General features: G+C 46.5%; 1 protein-coding gene and 2 long non-coding RNA genes across 4 annotated transcripts in view; 1 reads left to right on the top strand and 2 right to left on the bottom strand.

Annotated features, from left to right (window-relative positions):
* Positions 1 to 15,897, top strand: part of LOC134983450 (gastrula zinc finger protein XlCGF26.1-like) — a 452,758-nt gene that overhangs the window by 345,964 nt on the left and 90,897 nt on the right. The gene's annotated exons all lie outside the window — the stretch shown is intronic.
* LOC134983452 (uncharacterized) lies at positions 6,434 to 14,959 on the bottom strand. Of its 2 annotated transcripts, XR_010191644.1 has the most exons (15): positions 10,248 to 14,959; positions 10,000 to 10,132; positions 9,732 to 9,891; positions 9,464 to 9,623; positions 9,196 to 9,355; positions 8,928 to 9,087; positions 8,660 to 8,819; positions 8,392 to 8,551; positions 8,124 to 8,283; positions 7,856 to 8,015; positions 7,588 to 7,747; positions 7,320 to 7,479; positions 7,052 to 7,211; positions 6,783 to 6,942; positions 6,434 to 6,682 (listed from the first exon to the last, which is right to left on the bottom strand). It is a non-coding gene; the product is annotated as an uncharacterized LOC134983452 (long non-coding RNA). The 2 variants fall into 2 exon arrangements; XR_010191643.1 differs by having other exon boundaries at positions 10,000 to 14,959.
* LOC134983453 (uncharacterized) overlaps positions 15,087 to 15,897 on the bottom strand; it is a 31,876-nt gene continuing 31,065 nt past the window's right edge. The window contains exon 3 of the long non-coding RNA XR_010191645.1: positions 15,087 to 15,159. This is a non-coding gene — a long non-coding RNA (uncharacterized LOC134983453). The remainder of the gene's footprint in view (positions 15,160 to 15,897) is intronic.

Genomic DNA, 15,897 nt, shown 5'->3' with positions numbered 1-15,897 from the left:
AGATATTGTTATAATGTCGATGTTTAATTATCCCCTGATGTGAGAACGACAATTAGTGCAATACTATACCATATTAGTGCACATTATCATATTTAGTACAATACTATTCCATATTAATGCACATTTTCACAATAATTACTCACGAAAATACAAGAATAGCTTAATGAGTATAAAGCATGGGAGATGCTCATGAACAGAGAGGTAATTAAGAGGTAATGGTTAATATTGCTTGTGGATCACATAGGTGTATTACTGGCAAATGTCAAAAAATCTGAGACTAATAGTGTGCAGAAAAAAGACAAAGGGGTATATTCAATTTATCGAACTGCGCCACACGTTTTCGGGTGAAATGTGTTTTCGGTGCATTCGGTCGATAAGTATTACTTTCGGTTTCGTCTTTGCGCAGATATCCAATTAGCAACGACTTAACGCCCCCTTCATCCGTTAACTGACCAATCGGCCGTATATGGGGTGGTTCCAAATATCACTATATAAAAGACTGTTTTCCCGCCGCAGTTCAGCCTCCACGGTGCATAGCATATATGTATGTTATATGTGGAAGTACTGCAGTGCCAAGTTCAGTGCCAAGTTCAATGCCAATAAGCCATCAGCCAAGAAGCCAGCATCCAAGAAGCCAGCATAATTTTCCTGCATGTTTGGACCTGTTTTGGTAAGGTGCATAAATCTGTGTTGTCCGTCCACCCGCCCATCCGAGTTTGCCATGTGGCCACATGGGCCCCCCAGTATTCCCCCCTGTGCCATGTGGCCCCCGGGGGCCCCACCCGCCCATCCGAGTTTGCCATGTGGCCACATGGGCCCCCCAGTATTCCCCCCTGTGCCATGTGGCCCCCGGGGGCCCCGACCCCCACCCGAGTTTGCCATGTGGCCACATGGGCCCCCCAGTATTCCCCCCTGTGCCATGTGGCCCCCGGGGGCCCCACCCGCCCATCCGAGTTTGCCATGTGGCCACATGGGCCCCCCAGTATTCCCCCCTGTGCCATGTGGCCCCCGGGGGCCCCACCCGCCCATCCGAGTTTGCCATGTGGCCACATGGGCCCCCCAGTATTCCCCCCTGTGCCATGTGGCCCCCGGGGGCCCCACCCGCCCATCCGAGTTTGCCATGTGGCCACATGGGCCCCCCAGTATTCCCCCCTGTGCCATGTGGCCCCCGGGGGCCCCACCCGCCCATCCGAGTTTGCCATGTGGCCACATGGGCCCCCCAGTATTCCCCCCTGTGCCATGTGGCCCCCGGGGGCCCCACCCGCCCATCCGAGTTTGCCATGTGGCCACATGGGCCCCCCAGTATTCCCCCCTGTGCCATGTGGCCCCCGGGGGCCCCACCCGCCCATCCGAGTTTGCCATGTGGCCCCCGGGGTCCCCACCCGCCCATCCGAGTTTGCCATGTGGCCACATGGGCCCCCCAGTATTCCCCCCTGTGCCATGTGGCCCCCGGGGGCCCCACCCGCCCATCCGAGTTTGCCATGTGGCCACATGGGCCCCCCAGTATTCCCCCCTGTGCCATGTGGCCCCCGGGGGCCCCACCCGCCCATCCGAGTTTGCCATGTGGCCACATGGGCCCCCCAGTATTCCCCCCTGTGCCATGTGGCCCCCGGGGGCCCCACCCGCCCATCCGAGTTTGCCATGTGGCCCCCGGGGTCCCCACCCGCCCATCCGAGTTTGCCATGTGGCCACATGGGCCCCCCAGTATTCCCCCCTGTGCCATGTGGCCCCCGGGGGCCCCACCCGCCCATCCGAGTTTGCCATGTGGCCACATGGGCCCCCCAGTATTCCCCCCTGTGCCATGTGGCCCCCGGGGGCCCCACCCGCCCATCCGAGTTTGCCATGTGGCCACATGGGCCCCCCAGTATTCCCCCCTGTGCCATGTGGCCCCCGGGGGCCCCACCCGCCCATCCGAGTTTGCCATGTGGCCACATGGGCCCCCCAGTATTCCCCCCTGTGCCATGTGGCCCCCGGGGGCCCCACCCGCCCATCCGAGTTTGCCATGTGGCCCCCGGGGTCCCCACCCGCCCATCCGAGTTTGCCATGTGGCCACATGGGCCCCCCAGTATTCCCCCCTGTGCCATGTGGCCCCCGGGGGCCCCACCCGCCCATCCGAGTTTGCCATGTGGCCACATGGGCCCCCCAGTATTCCCCCCTGTGCCATGTGGCCCCCGGGGGCCCCACCCACCCATCCGAGTTTGCCATGTGGCCCCCGGGGTCCCCACCCGCCCATCCGAGTTTGCCATGTGGCCACATGGGCCCCCCAGTATTCCCCCCTGTGCCATGTGGCCCCCGGGGGCCCCACCCGCCCATCCGAGTTTGCCATGTGGCCACATGGGCCCCCCAGTATTCCCCCCTGTGCCATGTGGCCCCCGGGGGCCCCACCCGCCCATCCGAGTTTGCCATGTGGCCCCCGGGGTCCCCACCCGCCCATCCGAGTTTGCCATGTGGCCACATGGGCCCCCCAGTATTCCCCCCTGTGCCATGTGGCCCCCGGGGGCCCTGACCCCCACCCGCCCATCCTTAGTGCTGCATGTTCTATCATGTTCAATGTACTACTGCATGTATACTTCTGTTTTTACAAACAGCGTTTATAAGAATGTCACGTGAAAAGAGACAGAGGCCAATCCCTTCTCCAGTATCTTCAAATCCTGGTAGTGATGAGGAGTGGCAGCCTGAGCCAAGACAGAGTTCAGGGTCTATGCATCATCAACAGACACAGGTAATTTTTTAAACAAAACAGTGCTTCACAAACTCCTCCACCACTACACCATATTCATCCATCCCACATACACACACACACACACACACACACACACACACACACACACACCTGCTCTGTCCCATCACTGGCTGACACCGCATGCTTCCTCCACACACATGCACCCACCCCACCACACACATGCACCCACCCCACCATCCCCTCCACACACATGCACCCACCCCTCCACACACATGCACCCATCCCACCATCCCCTCCACACACATGCACCCATCCCTCCACACACATGCACCCACCCCACCATCCCCTCCATACACATGCACCCACCCCACCATCCCTCCTCACACATGCACCCACCACCACCATTCTTTTTATTGTAATGGTGTAACTTTTGTTGTTGTTTTTTTTACAGGGAAATAATGAGGATACTGACACCTCTGAGGCTGAGGTACCTGCTCCTTCGAAATCTAAAAAAAATAAGGTTATCCGATCTGCCAGATTTAACAATGCAGAGAATGATGCATTAATCGATGGTGTGAACACATTTTATGACAAGCTTTTAGGTCATCGCTCTGCTAAAACTCATCCGAGTGAAAAGATGAAAATTTGGCGGAAAATTGCAGATAATGTTACAGCAGTTTCTGGTGTAGTCAGAGAAGTAGATGTTTGTAAAAAAAGATACAGTGATTGCAGGAGATGCACCAAGAAAAAAATGGCTAAAGAGCATAATTATAAAAAAGGTACAGGTGGAGGACCGCCATTGGACATAACTTGGCTGCCCTGGGAAGAAAAAATCAAGCAGAGAATGAATCCGGCTATGGTTCAAGGCTTGCCAGCAAGCATAGATAGCAGCATTTCCAGGCCTGCTATAAACACAGGTAATCATTCTAACCAAACCACCACCCATCCCTATTTTTATTGTCTTTCATTTAACATTTTTTTGGGTCATTACTATCAAAAATATACAGATATAAGAGAATCGATGGAAAGACATCAAGGTCCATCAACGAGTGGTACTGCTCACAGACACTCTCGGCCTTCAGTCTCAAGTCAGTCACAAAGTAAGTATGTGATTTCAAAATTATATCCTAATGTAAAATTTTTTATATTTTACTAATGTATATATGTTCTAAAGGTGGAATTAAAGAAAGAACTTGTCAAGAAGGAAGACAAAGCAAAAAAATACGCACAGCAGAAGTTGGAAAAAGGGCAAAATCCAATCACCCTAAACAAACCATGATGACATCAATGGTCAGCAGTATACACACTGAAGAAGGTATTTTAAAAGTCATTTATAATAAACTCAAGTATTCCAAACCACATTAAAAGTTGTGTTTAAAAGTGCTGCTCCTGTATATAATTTTTAACATGGATTAAAATATGACAGACTATTTTGAATTGGAAAAATAAAAAAGATACAAAAGCCGACCAAAAGTAAAATTCACCTCATTTTCAATAAATAAGAGTACCATGTATTCACTACCAATTATGCCAAATAAAACAGTATTATCTAATGTGACATAAGATATAACGTATATATTGGAATATCTGTCATTAATCCATGCTCATTTTTTGTATAAGTAGTTTTAATATAAAAATAATCATTACTTCAGAGTTGTCTTAGTATTAAGGAGATTAATATTTATGCATAAAACTCCCTTTAATACAGATCCCAGTGAAACTCATCGACCAAGACAAGTTCAGGTATCTGGTAGCGGGAGTAGACAAGCCACAGCTTCAAAGTCTTCAAAAGGACAAGGTAATTACACTATTACCAGAATAGTCTTCTCAGCAATAAAGTAGTGTACATTGCATTCATTTTCTTTATCAAAAATTTGTATACCTCTAATGCCCTAATTACCAAATTTAGGAGAATCACAGCTTTTAAGGAAACTTGCAGAAAAAATGGCATCAGCAGCTGGAACTTCTACCAAAAAGACAAGTAAAACTCCTGGTAAATATATTAGTAAAATAATTGAATACGAATTAAGTTTGTAGTCATTATGGAAACTAAATAAACTGTTTTGAAAATTATTCTAATTAAACTTTCTTACTAAGCAGGTAGATTGACCATGAGTCAACTGACAAGTGAGGATGTGAGAAGACATGACAAAGCCGTAAAAAACGTCCAAGCAGATCCAACTCCAGTGAATTTAATTCGTAAAAAATGTAAAGAAAAATTAACACCCTCACATATTCTGGAAATCAGCTCCGCTGCCATATTGGCGAAAACCCAGGACCCACAGCCCACTGCAGAAGGTAAATTTTCAAGTTTGGACCTTACCCTGAAATTTTGATGCAACCATCAATACTATTTAATGCAAAAATGCCATAAGTAGGGTGAGATCATCTAATATTTATAAGAATGACATGCAATTGCTCTGGCTTTGAAAAATGTAATGTAACATCACAAGTTATGTTGCACACTTGAGTGACTGAGAACAATGTATATGGGGATTAATTCCAAGGTTGTAATATGATTCATATTTTTAACTTTTTCTTCATTTGTAGATTTAATTTCCACTTCTCCTTCAAGCCCAATAAATGAGCCATTTCAGGAACCAGAACAAGAGAGTACAAGATTATCTGACATACATACCAACACATCAGAGGAACTGATTGATTCTGCCACAGCAATTACTGCTGCATTTTCCCCTGAGGAAGATGTAGAACTTTTAGATGATCCTGATAGGACACAAGTTTCATCTCCTATAGGTACAGTAATGTGTAACTAGTGTATTCCAATTTTTTACTTTTTCCAAAATGTGTACTATACGCAAGTATCAATGAATCATATTTAAGTATCATTTTTATTTAATATATATTTTTTTTTTATAGAAAGTCAATTTCAAGTGTTGGAGGATATACGGACAGGTCTATCAACAGGGACTACTGAACGTGTGAATGACATTGCGAGACAAATGGAGAACAGACAAGAAACATTTCGTGTAACTGTAGATCACCGTCTCCTAAAGATGGATGAAACACTGGGACGTTTCTCTGAATATCTAAGAGACGTGACAACCTCCACCTCTGCCGTGTTACAGGGCATAGAGTCAAAAATAGGTACCATGATTATTGCCTTAAACAAACTTGTGGACAACACTTCGTGCCAGGGAAACAGCCTACAAATCATGCAGACAAGCCATAGCCAAACTGCAGCAAATACATCTCTAATAGCTACACAACTCCAAACTATGAATACTATTATGTTGAAGATGTTGGCTGCTTTGAGTCAGGGACAACATCATCCTGCCATTCAAGAATCATCTCAAACATTTCCAGGTTTAGGACAAGAGGGACAATTACATGGATTGGACTCTGGTGATGTCCATCCGCAAATGCCAACATGTCCTAGTCCTGCTCCTCCTGATAGTGCAACCACACCAGGACCATACACGCAACAACAAAATCCAGATGAATCACATTGTTAAATCTTATTTGTCCTCTCAAATAGGACCAATGTCTATGTACTACTCGTTGAGGTTTGCACTGTTATTCATTTTAATGTAATACATTTTACATTTGTTTCTTAGGGTAAACAAAACTGTATTTGATTGTTAGGCGTCTTGCCTACATGATTTGTTTCTGTGCTGCTGGATGCTTATGTGTGTGCACTGTTAAATGGAGGGATATACACTATACCTATATATTTTTATAGGTATATTATACTAATTATATTGATATTTTAAAAAAAATATCAAGAACAAATTAGTTTTATGTAAGTTTATTAAAATAACTTAAATAAAAAAGCAAACTCAAGTATATTGTTTACAGTTCATTGCCATGTACAAAACAAATTTAATTCATCACTTTAATAAACACATTTAAAAATCCTTGAAAATTATTTTTCATTGTAAACTTTAAGAAATTATAAACTTTGCAACCTTCTGTTCTGTTTGATAAGAAAGTTGATTTGGTTGTGTTGAAAGGATCAAAGAAAAGTCCAAATCAGTGTTCCTGTGAAAAACATAAAGAGGACTGGCCTTAGTACACACTTACAACCAAAAAGCTAGCGTGGACACAGAGGAGGCAGGGAGGGGATTTGGGGGATACTCACCGGAAAGGAGACTGAAGGGATCCCTCAGCATCAACTTCCTTTTGCCAGCAAAGAAGTGGAGAGTGCATCTAACTGCAGGGAAGGATGAATCACAGGAGCCAGGGACAGGTATGTGTGGGCACAAAGTAGATGCCTCTCATGGAGTCAAGGTTAACGGCAGCTGCAAAAAAAAAAGAGGGAGACACACACATTGGCCTTAGTACACACTTACAACCAAAAAGCTAGCGTGGACACAGAGGAGGCAGGGAGGGGATTTGGGGGATACTCACCGGAAAGGAGACTGAAGGGATCCCTCAGCATCAACTTCCTTTTGCCAGCAAAGAAGTGGAGAGTGCATCTAACTGCAGGGAAGGATGGATCACAGGAGCCAGGGACAGGTATGTGTGGGCACAAAGTAGATGCCTCTCATGGAGTCAAGGTTAATGGCAGCTGCAAAAAAAAAGAGGGAGACACACACATTGGCCTTAGTACACACTTACAACCAAAAAGCTAGCGTGGACACAGAGGAGGCAGGGAGGGGATTTGGGGGATACTCACCGGAAAGGAGACTGAAGGGATCCCTCAGCATCAACTTCCTTTTGCCAGCAAAGAAGTGGAGAGTGCATCTAACTGCAGGGAAGGATGGATCACAGGAGCCAGGGACAGGTATGTGTGGGCACAAAGTAGATGCCTCTCATGGAGTCAAGGTTAACGGCAGCTGCAAAAAAAAAGAGGGAGACACACACATTGGCCTTAGTACACACTTACAACCAAAAAGCTAGCGTGGACACAGAGGAGGCAGGGAGGGGATTTGGGGGATACTCACCGGAAAGGAGACTGAAGGGATCCCTCAGCATCAACTTCCTTTTGCCAGCAAAGAAGTGGAGAGTGCATCTAACTGCAGGGAAGGATGGATCACAGGAGCCAGGGACAGGTATGTGTGGGCACAAAGTAGATGCCTCTCATGGAGTCAAGGTTAACGGCAGCTGCAAAAAAAAAGAGGGAGACACACACATTGGCCTTAGTACACACTTACAACCAAAAAGCTAGCGTGGACACAGAGGAGGCAGGGAGGGGATTTGGGGGATACTCACCGGAAAGGAGACTGAAGGGATCCCTCAGCATCAACTTCCTTTTGCCAGCAAAGAAGTGGAGAGTGCATCTAACTGCAGGGAAGGATGGATCACAGGAGCCAGGGACAGGTATGTGTGGGCACAAAGTAGATGCCTCTCATGGAGTCAAGGTTAATGGCAGCTGCAAAAAAAAAGAGGGAGACACACACATTGGCCTTAGTACACACTTACAACCAAAAAGCTAGCGTGGACACAGAGGAGGCAGGGAGGGGATTTGGGGGATACTCACCGGAAAGGAGACTGAAGGGATCCCTCAGCATCAACTTCCTTTTGCCAGCAAAGAAGTGGAGAGTGCATCTAACTGCAGGGAAGGATGGATCACAGGAGCCAGGGACAGGTATGTGTGGGCACAAAGTAGATGCCTCTCATGGAGTCAAGGTTAACGGCAGCTGCAAAAAAAAAGAGGGAGACACACACATTGGCCTTAGTACACACTTACAACCAAAAAGCTAGCGTGGACACAGAGGAGGCAGGGAGGGGATTTGGGGGATACTCACCGGAAAGGAGACTGAAGGGATCCCTCAGCATCAACTTCCTTTTGCCAGCAAAGAAGTGGAGAGTGCATCTAACTGCAGGGAAGGATGGATCACAGGAGCCAGGGACAGGTATGTGTGGGCACAAAGTAGATGCCTCTCATGGAGTCAAGGTTAATGGCAGCTGCAAAAAAAAAGAGGGAGACACACACATTGGCCTTAGTACACACTTACAACCAAAAAGCTAGCGTGGACACAGAGGAGGCAGGGAGGGGATTTGGGGGATACTCACCGGAAAGGAGACTGAAGGGATCCCTCAGCATCAACTTCCTTTTGCCAGCAAAGAAGTGGAGAGTGCATCTAACTGCAGGGAAGGATGGATCACAGGAGCCAGGGACAGGTATGTGTGGGCACAAAGTAGATGCCTCTCATGGAGTCAAGGTTAACGGCAGCTGCAAAAAAAAAGAGGGAGACACACACATTGGCCTTAGTACACACTTACAACCAAAAAGCTAGCGTGGACACAGAGGAGGCAGGGAGGGGATTTGGGGGATACTCACCGGAAAGGAGACTGAAGGGATCCCTCAGCATCAACTTCCTTTTGCCAGCAAAGAAGTGGAGAGTGCATCTAACTGCAGGGAAGGATGGATCACAGGAGCCAGGGACAGGTATGTGTGGGCACAAAGTAGATGCCTCTCATGGAGTCAAGGTTAACGGCAGCTGCAAAAAAAAAGAGGGAGACACACACATTGGCCTTAGTACACACTTACAACCAAAAAGCTAGCGTGGACACAGAGGAGGCAGGGAGGGGATTTGGGGGATACTCACCGGAAAGGAGACTGAAGGGATCCCTCAGCATCAACTTCCTTTTGCCAGCAAAGAAGTGGAGAGTGCATCTAACTGCAGGGAAGGATGGATCACAGGAGCCAGGGACAGGTATGTGTGGGCACAAAGTAGATGCCTCTCATGGAGTCAAGGTTAATGGCAGCTGCAAAAAAAAAGAGGGAGACACACACATTGGCCTTAGTACACACTTACAACCAAAAAGCTAGCGTGGACACAGAGGAGGCAGGGAGGGGATTTGGGGGATACTCACCGGAAAGGAGACTGAAGGGATCCCTCAGCATCAACTTCCTTTTGCCAGCAAAGAAGTGGAGAGTGCATCTAACTGCAGGGAAGGATGGATCACAGGAGCCAGGGACAGGTATGTGTGGGCACAAAGTAGATGCCTCTCATGGAGTCAAGGTTAACGGCAGCTGCAAAAAAAAAGAGGGAGACACACACATTGGCCTTAGTACACACTTACAACCAAAAAGCTAGCGTGGACACAGAGGAGGCAGGGAGGGGATTTGGGGGATACTCACCGGAAAGGAGACTGAAGGGATCCCTCAGCATCAACTTCCTTTTGCCAGCAAAGAAGTGGAGAGTGCATCTAACTGCAGGGAAGGATGGATCACAGGAGCCAGGGACAGGTATGTGTGGGCACAAAGTAGATGCCTCTCATGGAGTCAAGGTTAACGGCAGCTGCAAAAAAAAAGAGGGAGACACACACATTGGCCTTAGTACACACTTACAACCAAAAAGCTAGCGTGGACACAGAGGAGGCAGGGAGGGGATTTGGGGGATACTCACCGGAAAGGAGACTGAAGGGATCCCTCAGCATCAACTTCCTTTTGCCAGCAAAGAAGTGGAGAGTGCATCTAACTTCAGGGAAGGATGGATCACAGGAGCCAGGGACAGGTATGTGTGGGCACAAAGTAGACGCCTCTCATGGAGTCAAGGTAGCAGCAAAAAGTACATTTTTTTTAAAAATGACACAAACTTAACATATTTGAAATAGCAAACTCATTCACATCATAACTAATCTACAAATTTCATACCTGATGGGATATTAATTTTATCAAAAATTCTCCAACAAGTAAATCGAAAAATAAACAACTGTGCTTCAAACAGCAAACAAGAAAAATCAAATGGCCATATTTTAAACAACAGGGCCCAAACTCGTAAGAAAATGTCAAGCACATTCTTCTGCAATAAAAAAAAAAAAAAATTAGTATGATCAGTATCTAACAAACACAAACAAAATGAAAGGCAATTAAATAAAACTCACCAGTGAAGAATCCATCAATTAGTGCTTGACGAGTATCACCTCCATCATTCATGCCCTCAAGTGATTCTGTGCAAATGTCCGAATCCGGCCAAACACCTGGATCTATATTCTCCGGATAACGATTTGCAACACAAATATTATGTAAAATACAACAAGCATTAACTATATTGCAAACTTTATCCGGAGAATATAACAGCGTACCCCCGGACCTGTCTAAACAGCGAAACCGGGATTTAAGCACACCGAAGGTCCTTTCAATTACACCCCTCGATGTAATGTGCGCTTTTTGGTACATATGCTCAGCATCACTATCGGGATTGGACAATGGGGTAAGAAGCCAACTCTTGTTAGGGTATCCACCATCACCTTAAATAAATAAGTGGGTGAAAAAAACATAAATAATAAACCACAATTAAAAAAATTAAAAAACAGAAAGAAAAAAAAACTCACCCAACAGCCACCCATCCGGCATGTTGCAATCTTCAAAATCACGAAAGACAGATGACTGGCTCAAAATAAAAGAATCGTGGGCCGACCCAGGGAAGCCCACAAAAAGATTGGTTATTTTCAATTTGGCATCACACACCATCTGAACATTCAAGGAATGGAAAGTTTTTCTATTACGAAAACACTCTTCCATTTGCCTTGGTGGTGCGATCGCCACATGAGTGCAATCTATCGCGCCCAGAACATTGGGAAAGCGTGATTTCTCAAAAAAATCCAATTTGACCTCCCTCCATTCGCTGACAGTGCTTGGAAAATTAATAAAATGGGTCGTTAATTTACGGAAAGCCGTACTGACCTGAGTTAAAATACGCGACAATGTGGGCTGTGAAAAACCGACTGTTAGGGACAAAACTGGCTGGAAAGTGCCAGACGCAAAATAATGTAATGCAGCCAGCAGTTTAGACATACCACTGACTGCGTGATTAGTGGGCACCCGTGGTTCAAGGTCCGGCTCCATCAAGTCATACAGCATATGGATTGAACGAGAGGATAAGCGAAAGTTCTTAATCACATCCTTCTCGGAGAAGTCTGCCAGCACACGCCTACAACGATAGTTACGTGGGCGTGGGCGTGGAATTGAAACGCGCTCTACCTCACCACCTGGAGCAATTGACTGATCACCTTCCTCACCTGTCCTGTCCTCCTGTGTCACAACAGCAGCCTGGATCATGAACATCCAAACTGTATCAGTGAATGGCTCCATGATTGTAGACAGAGCTAAAAAGTTGTCAAGTAATAAATCCGCAAACTAACCGCAAAAAAACGTATCCAACAGCAGACTGCACAATTGCTGTGTTTCTCCTTGAAGTCCCAAGAGAGGAGTGACAGATTCCTGTCAAAACTGGAGCAATGCATCATGGGGACTTTTGCATTGCATCATGGGGATGAATATTACAGTAACCAAAAAAATAATCGAAAAATGCTTTTAAAAATATTAAAAAAAAAGATAAATTAAAAAACAAAACATTGGGCACTCTTTTAAAAAAATAAAACAACTAAACTATTGCCTTTTTGCAGCAAAATAATAACTTTAAAATATATTTCACCTACTCAGCAGTAGGTGAAGTGAAATGGCGATAAGTACCCGTCTAAACGCCCGAAAAAAATCGGTTTCGAAAAATTGAATATCATTCCGCGATAAACCTATCTTTAACCATTGAAAATCGGTTACGGGCGAAAGCAAAAACGAAAACACACATATCACCCGATAAACACGTAAATGAATATACCGATAACTTTTCGCCCGGAAAAATTATCTCGTGACCACAATTTAACGGGTCTTAAGACGTTATCGATTTAAATTGAATATAGTCTAAAGTATCTTATTCTGCCTTGTGACAGAGATAACTCACTAAAGGAGAGGTTTAACTATCTCCTGCTGCAGAAAAATTTATATGCATCCTTGCACTCAGGTTGTTGCACTTTTGCAGCTTAACAATGCATGTGATCAAAACTTGATAATGAAAAAAGACCTTTTTTATGTAAATAATGATAGTTGGGAAAAAGAATATATAATTGAATTGAAGTATCAAAGATCTTGTTGCCCAGAATGGGCGCTTACTAGACCAAAGTGTTGCTTTCCTGGGAGTGGGCTGTGCAGTCCCACATTGATCCCACTTGATCAGCCAGACGGACCGTTTCACCTAAGGATAGGCTTGCTCACTGGTGGATTTGTATAGCTGTAAGTAGGGGTATATATGGGGTAATTTAGTTTACCTGAGTGGCCGCCAGTGCGAGAGCAATGCAATGGTAGGCCTGAGCAGCGTACCATTGGCCACATAAATAGATTTTAACGTAGTCTCCAACTTGCAGTCTGCCGGCTCCTTTAGTAAAGCCGTCCCAGGCGCAGGGAGAATCACCTTTTAGATAACCTTGACAGGGTACTGTCTAACACCGGGGGTGACTCCCATCTTTTCCTGTCATCTGCCGGGAAAGGATAAGCAACTGGAATCCTTTTGCGAATCTGACATTTATTTTCTGGGTTTACCCAAACTCACCCAAATAGAGTATTTAGCTCCTGAGAAGGAGGGAAAGTTACATTAATTTTCTTTTCTTTATAAAACTAAGCCGTCTCCTGAGGTACAGGAGGGGCTTCCGTAACTTTTATAGCAACAATTATGTATTGAATGCTTTTTACCAAATTAGGATCTATTACCCCTGGAATCACTATCATCGACACAGGGATCAGAGTCCGTGTCGGTATCAGTATGTATTATTTGAGCAAATGGTCTCTTATGTGACCCAGAGGGGTCCCTTGTGGATGAAAAGGCAGAACCATAAAAAAGTCACATCTTCCACTGATTTTCTCCAGCTCTCTGCATGAGACTCAGACTTATCCAATCTCTTACTGATATGATTCACACTATGACGTAACTCTTTCACCAATTCAGGCTCATGGGTGGTCATTCCGAGTTGTTCGCTCGCTAGCTGCTTTTAGCAGCTTTGCACATGCTAAGCCGCCGCAAACTGGGAGTGACTCTTAGCTTCTCAACATTGCGAACGACGGATTCGCAATATTGCGATTAGCACACTTCTTAGCAGTTTCTGAGTTGCACGAGACTTACTCTGCCAGTGCGATCATTTCAGTCAGTATCGTTCCTGTTTGACGTCCCAAATACGCCCAGCGTTCGCCCAGGCACTCCCCCGTTTCTCCAGCCACTCCCGAGTTTTTCCAAAATACGTCAGCGTTTTTTCTCACACACCCATAAAACGGTCAGTTTCCACCCAGGAACACCCACTTCCTGTCAATCACATTACGATCGCCAGAACGAAGAAAAACCCTCGTAATGCCGTGAGTAACATACCTAACTGCATAGCAAATTTACTTGGCGCAGTCGCACTGTGGACATTGCGCATGCGCAGTAAGCGGATAATCGCAAAATAACGAAAATCGGCAACGAGCGAACAACTCGGAATGACCACCATGGTGTGCTGGCAGCGCCACCACATTACAACTCTGTGTCCCTAAAATGGCTCCCTCAGGGGAGAGCTCCCTGCCTCAGACATGTCAAACACGTGCACAACCACACCACAGACACTCCGGGGCTTATATGGGACAGACCCACAGTAAAATCTGTCAGAGGGACACAGAAAGGAGCAGCCAGTTCACAAACCCAGCATCAGTAACACAATGTCTGTGAAAACACAAAATGCCCACTCACATGCAGCGCTTTTTATGATGTATATAGCTTTAAAGCACCAATTTCACTGTGTCCCCCCGTTTTGCACCCTGATACTTGTATTCAGTAGTGGAGGAGGACCAGCGTTGTCTCTGCAGCCTGAGGAGAGAGAGAAAATGGCGCTGAGCAGTGTGCTGGCTGACTGAGGAGGAAGCTCCGCCCCCGCAATGGCGCATCTCTCCTCAGCATTTATGAGGTAAATTTATTATACTGGCGGGGGTAGGACTGTGCCTCGGCATCTTATGTCCTATTTCTGCCAGTTTTGTAGGTTATATGCTGCCCAGGGTGCCCCCCAGCGCCCTGCAGTGCCTGTGTATGATGCCAGCAGTCCTCCCTGAAAATAAAAAACCTAACATAAGTCTTTTCAGAGAAACTCAGTAGAGCTCCCTGTAGTGCATCCAGTCTGCCTGGGCACATTTCTAAAACTGAGGTCTGGAGGAGGGGTATAGAGGGAGGAGCCAGTTCACACCCTTGAAAAGTCTTAAAGTGCCCATGTCTCCTGCGGAACCGTCTATACCCCATAGTCATGAAGTGGACCGAAGTATCCTCTAGGACGTATGAGAAACAAAAACCACTATATTGACATTTGCATACAGTGAGATTATTCAGCATAACATCAGTGTATAAGACACACAGCTCCTCTACAGATCATATAGTGACAGTCACTTTTGTATATTGGGGAGACCCTATATCCCACCTACCTGATCCTCCTGTGGGATCCTGTGATTCTCCTCTGTACAATCCTCGGAATACAGAGGACGGGGACATCTCTCTGGGGTATCTCTGTTACTGGGCCCATCTGTAGGAGACACACAGTGACAGAGTACAGTGTATATATGTGATTATCAGGTGATGTGTGTATATAGGGGCCCCCATACCTGCTCTCCCCTGTACAATACATGACAGTCTCCTCTTACCCAGTGATGTGAGGGGCCGGTGATTCTCCATCATCACGTCCTTGTACAGACCCCTGTGTTCCTCTATATACTCCCCCTCCTGCATGGAGACATAGACAGTGACATCCTGACACCTTATAGGAACCTGACACACACAATGATACAGTCATCACCCAGACACATCGCCTGGTGTTACTGTATAATATCCCATTCCCAGCAGTCACCTCTCCAGTCATCACCCAGACACATCCCCTGGTGTTACTGTATAATGTCCCATTCCCAGCAGTCACCTCTCCAGTCATCACCCAGACACATCCCCTGGTGTTACTGTATAATGTCCCATTCCCAGCAGTCACCTCCCCAGTCATCACCCAGACACGTCCCCTGATGTTACTGTATAATGTCCCATTCCCAGCAGTCACCTCTCCAGTCATCACCCAGACACATCCCCTGGTGTTACTGTATAATGTCCCATTCCCAGCAGTCACCTCTCCAGTCATCACCCAGACACATCACCTGGTGTTACTGTATAATGCCCCATTCCCAGCAGTCACCTCTCCGGTCATCACCCAGACACATCCCCTGGTGTTACTGTATAATGCCCCATTCCCAGCAATCACCTCTTCGGTCATCACCCAGACACATCCCCTGGTGTTACTGTCCCCTGGTGTTACTGTATAATGCCCCATTCCCAGCAATCACCTCTCCGGTCATCACCCAGACACGTCCCCTGGTGTTACTGTATAATGCCCCATTCCCGGCAGTCACCTCTCTAGTCATCACCCAGACACATCCCCTGGTGTTACTGTATAATGCCCCATTCCCAGCAGTCACCTCT

The sequence above is a fragment of the Pseudophryne corroboree genome (assembly GCF_028390025.1).
Source record: "Pseudophryne corroboree isolate aPseCor3 chromosome 3 unlocalized genomic scaffold, aPseCor3.hap2 SUPER_3_unloc_15, whole genome shotgun sequence".
In the NCBI taxonomy this organism is placed as follows: Eukaryota; Metazoa; Chordata; class Amphibia; order Anura; family Myobatrachidae; genus Pseudophryne; species Pseudophryne corroboree.
The sequence above is the reverse complement of the archived record's forward strand: the minus strand, read 5'-3'. Positions and strand labels throughout refer to the sequence as shown.